General features: G+C 41.2%; 1 protein-coding gene across 1 annotated transcript in view; it reads left to right on the forward strand.

Annotated features, from left to right (window-relative positions):
* Positions 1-338: 338 nt before the first annotated feature.
* The window catches only part of LOC103603420 (metabotropic glutamate receptor 5-like), a gene marked incomplete at its 3' end in the record, with an annotated part of 23061 nt that continues 19212 nt past the window's right edge, over positions 339-4187 (forward strand). Inside the window, exon 1 of the mRNA XM_008587930.1 lies at positions 339-563. The remainder of the gene's footprint in view (positions 564-4187) is intronic.

Below are 4187 nucleotides of genomic sequence, written 5' to 3' on the forward strand. Positions count from 1 at the left end.
TCGGGGTTCCCTGACTTCCTTGCTTTCTACTCTCCAGCAGTGACGCCCCTTCTCCCAATCATTGTCAGAGGTTTAAGTGCCATCGTCAGACAGAAGCTTATTATCTACCTGCTCCCCCAGCTTCCCCCCGTGGAGTGACACACCACCCACGCCTCCCCGCGCAGATCTCCTCCTTCCGTGGCTCCCGGAGGGTATCTGAGCAGGAGAGGAAGCTCAAGGCTACCCTCGCCTGAACCCCGAAACTAGGAGAAACATCCGACCCTTGTTCGCCCACTGAGCCTGTGCCCTGGCGGTTCTGCCGACCCCCGCCGCGCGCTGCAGAAGTAGGAGGCAGCCCTGCGCTGCGCTTCCAGCTGCGTCTGCCCGAGCGCGGCACGTGCTCCCGGCGCTGGCGCGAGAGAGCGAGCGCCACCGCCGCGGGCCCCGCAGCCTGCCTGTCTGCTGCTACCGCTGCCTCCATCGCCGCCACTAGCGCTCCGGCTGCAGCTAAGGCCGCTAAAGAGAGCGCAGGAAGCCCGCGAGGAGCGGCCAGCCAGGGGCGCAAGGCTCAGGGCGCGCACCTGGTAAGCACAGCGCGGTTTTCTTTCTCTCAGCTGTGGAGTTACCATGGATATAGAATACCGCCAGAACCCCTCCCCCAGCGCAGGGATGGAGAGACATCAGGCAAGGGGGGGAGCCTGGGCTAAAGGGACCCAGGAGGGCAGGTGGCGGGCAGGTGGAGAACTGGTGGAGCCAGGGACGCTTTTGAGGTCCTGTAAGTTTAGAAAAGTCACCCTGCAAGGACGAGTGCCCTGTGAATCAGACATGAATTTTGAGTCGGGAGCACGGGCTACCGCGGCATCCCTCCAATGGGAGGTTTATGAAGAGCATTTTTCTTTTATTTGCATAAGTGGGAAATTTAAGTGGGCTCGTTTCCATAGAAAACGAACTAAAAAAAAAAAAAAATCAGAAGTGGAAAAAAATAGAGATCTGAGCCAAGGGAGTCATTTGGATCTTTCTCTCTCTCTCTCTCTCTCTCTCTCTCAACCCTCGCATACCGATACATGTGCATGGAAGGCATGCATTTAGCAAAGAAGGGGGGCTTCTCTGTTTTTGAGGACATTAGGTGTTTGGGGGGNTACAAGAAAATGAAGTCAGAAAGGTAGTGGGGTGTGGACAAATTAGGGCAGTGGTAAATAACGACTTGGGAATTTACTTTGAGTGGAATGGGAAGTTACTGGAGGCTTTTGGTTTACAATAACTTGCTTAAAAGGTCACTCTAGTTGCTGTGTTGAATATAGTCTGTATGATTTTGGAATCTATTACTGCTGTAAACCAAATAAAAGATGATAGTGGTTTGATTCTACATGGTATTTGTGAAGGTGGCAGAAATGGTAGGTTTCTAGAATACCTTTTGAAGGTAGAGCCAACAGGATTTCTGGACAAATTGTCATATGTGAGAGAGAGGAATCAATGAAAATTTCAAGTTTTAACCTTGATTAATTCTAAGTATTAATGAGTTTTCATTCTTTAATAAATTTTACTGTTNGGACATAATAATCAACTACATTGTATATTGACAAAATAAAAATTCAAAAAAAAAAAAGAATCACAAGTGCAAAAATGTAATGCAAGAGGTAGGTAAGTATGCTGAGGCTGAATAAAAAGTGCTGTCACTCAGTAGTCTTTCAGACTTTCTGCAGATATTCACATAATTTACCATCAGTGTTGCCTACTTGGACAATGAAGGGAAGCATGTGGCATGTGTATCTCTATTTTCATAAATATGCATGTAAATATTCAGTGCTAGAATTTTTTCTCTGGATATTTGAAATGTATCAGCAAAAAACCCAAAGATTTCTTTCCTTGAGGAATTTATATTTTAATAGGAGGAAGAGGAACAGACAGGTGATAGACAATAAACCTAACAAATGAGTAAATTATATAGTATGTTGGATTGTATTAAGAGCTATGGGGAAAACCAAAGTTAAGTAAAGAGGATCAGGAGCACTGAGATCGTGAGAGAGAATAGTTTACAGGATTAAACAGGGTGGACTAGAAAGACCTCATTAACAGGTAAAATTTTAGCAAAGATTTGAAGGAGAGGAGAGAGTTAGCCCAGTGATTACTTGGGAACAGAACATTTCATGCAAAAGAAACAGCTAATGCAAAGGCCATTAGATGGGAGCATGTGAAGCACCTTTGAGAAACAGGAAGAAGTCCTAGTGGCTGGAGTAGAATAATCAAAGGGGAAGAGTACAAGAAAATGAAGTCAGAAAGGTAGTGGGGTGTGGACAAATTAGGGCAGTGGTAAATAAAGACTTGGGTATTTACTTTGAGTGGAATGAAAAGTTACTGGAGGCTTTTGGTTTACAATAACTTGCTTAAAAGGTCACTCTAGTTGCTGTGTTGAATATAGTCTGTACGATTTTGGAATCTATTACTGCTGTAAACCAAGTAAAAGATGATAGTGGTTTGATTCTACATGGTATTTGTGAAGGTGGCAGAAATGGTAGGTTTCTAGAATACCTTTTGAAGGTAGAGCTAACAGGATTTCTGGACAAACTGTCATATGTGAGAGAGAGGAATCAATGAAAATTTCAAATTTTAACCTTGATTAATTCTAAGTATTAATGAGTTTTCATTCTTTAATAAATTTTACTGTTCTGCCTAAGAATTACTATATTTTGTTCTTTAACAGCTCATCCTAAGTCAAAAGTCATACCCTTGAGAGATTTATAATCAGGATTTACTTTTGGGATTCAAAACATTGTTTCTACATTCTTTTTAATTTTAATTTTGCCCAAATCAGCACTTTACAATCATAAAACAAAACTCTATTTTAAATGTCACTGAGCAATTTAAGATTATGTAATTATGTTCCCTTCTTGTCTGAAAATATCACTATCATATCAACATGGAGAATGCCCTTTGCATTTTAGCTTTTAGAGCTTAAGAAGTAGATATGTCTTGATAAGCCACATATTACATTTTTTGAGTGTTTTATCATTTCTGACATGCTTTGACATGTCTTATCTCATCCCATCCTCTTCATAACCCTGGAAGAAAGCAGAGAAGAAAATATGTGTAGGGAATTGAAGAGCTTAAGTGTCTGAAAGGCCAGCATGAGAATTCCTTCTTGCCTAGGGTTAGCCTATTCCCTCCTGTGCTTTGATCCAGCTCCAACTGATAAAGAATGAGGAACTTAGAGTGTCTTATACTCACTCAAAGTTGAGTGTCCCACAGAAAGACCAAATCTATGACTTTGCCCTCATCACCAATGCCTCAGACAATTGTGTTAACCACTTTATTCATTAGCATTAATCAAATTACCAGAACTATCTAGTCATAAGTTACCCTTTATTTTCCTCAGAACTCTCACTATATTTGTATTTTCTTATTTATGCCATCTTTACCATCTTTTTTTTTTTTTATTAAGGAAAATAAACCACAGATTCATTGGCCTCTCTACAAAGTACTAAAACTTAGTTTATGGATTATGATCAAGGAATCTCACAAATTAACAATGCCACCATCAGTAGACACGGAAATGTAAGAAATGACATTGTAAAGCTCAACAAGGTGTGGTAGATGCATATCTATTTTTCTTTTTCTTGTTGTTGAACCCTGGAGTTATCGAAAAATAACTTGTCTTATTGTCAAAGCTGTGGTGGGAATTCTAATAACACGCATTAGTAATGCATTCATCAGGACCAAACCCCTTGACGTTAGAGTCCTCATCTTTCAATTTTTCATACAGCTGCCACAGGCACCTGGTTCCCAAAATTCAGCTAGGGAAGTATAATGGAAATAATAATCATTACTGCAATGTCTTTCTTTTCCTTAAATTAAGCCATGCAAGTAATTTATATCAATCTCTTTTTCAGAGGCAGAAAATGAAGTGTGTTTGGGGGATTTAAAGATAACCTCAGCATTTTTGACAGTCCTGGGCAGTTATGGAGGTGGCAGGGGAGGAAAGAAAAGTCATTTGAGGAAGTATAGGACATTTAACTGCTACAGAGGAAGAAACTTTAATGGAGGTAGGAAGAATCATTTGTAAGAAGTGCAGACAAATGCGAAATGACATTGTTAATAAGTAATATCATTAAAGAGACCGTTCTTCCTAACCACACACTTCTGAATCATATCGGGGTTCCCTGACTTCCTTGCTTTCTACTCTCCAGCAGTGACGCCCCTTCTCCCAATCA

Source organism: Galeopterus variegatus, unplaced genomic scaffold (genome assembly GCF_000696425.1).
Source record: "Galeopterus variegatus unplaced genomic scaffold, G_variegatus-3.0.2 Scaffold4599, whole genome shotgun sequence".
NCBI classification, from domain to species: domain Eukaryota; kingdom Metazoa; phylum Chordata; class Mammalia; order Dermoptera; family Cynocephalidae; genus Galeopterus; species Galeopterus variegatus.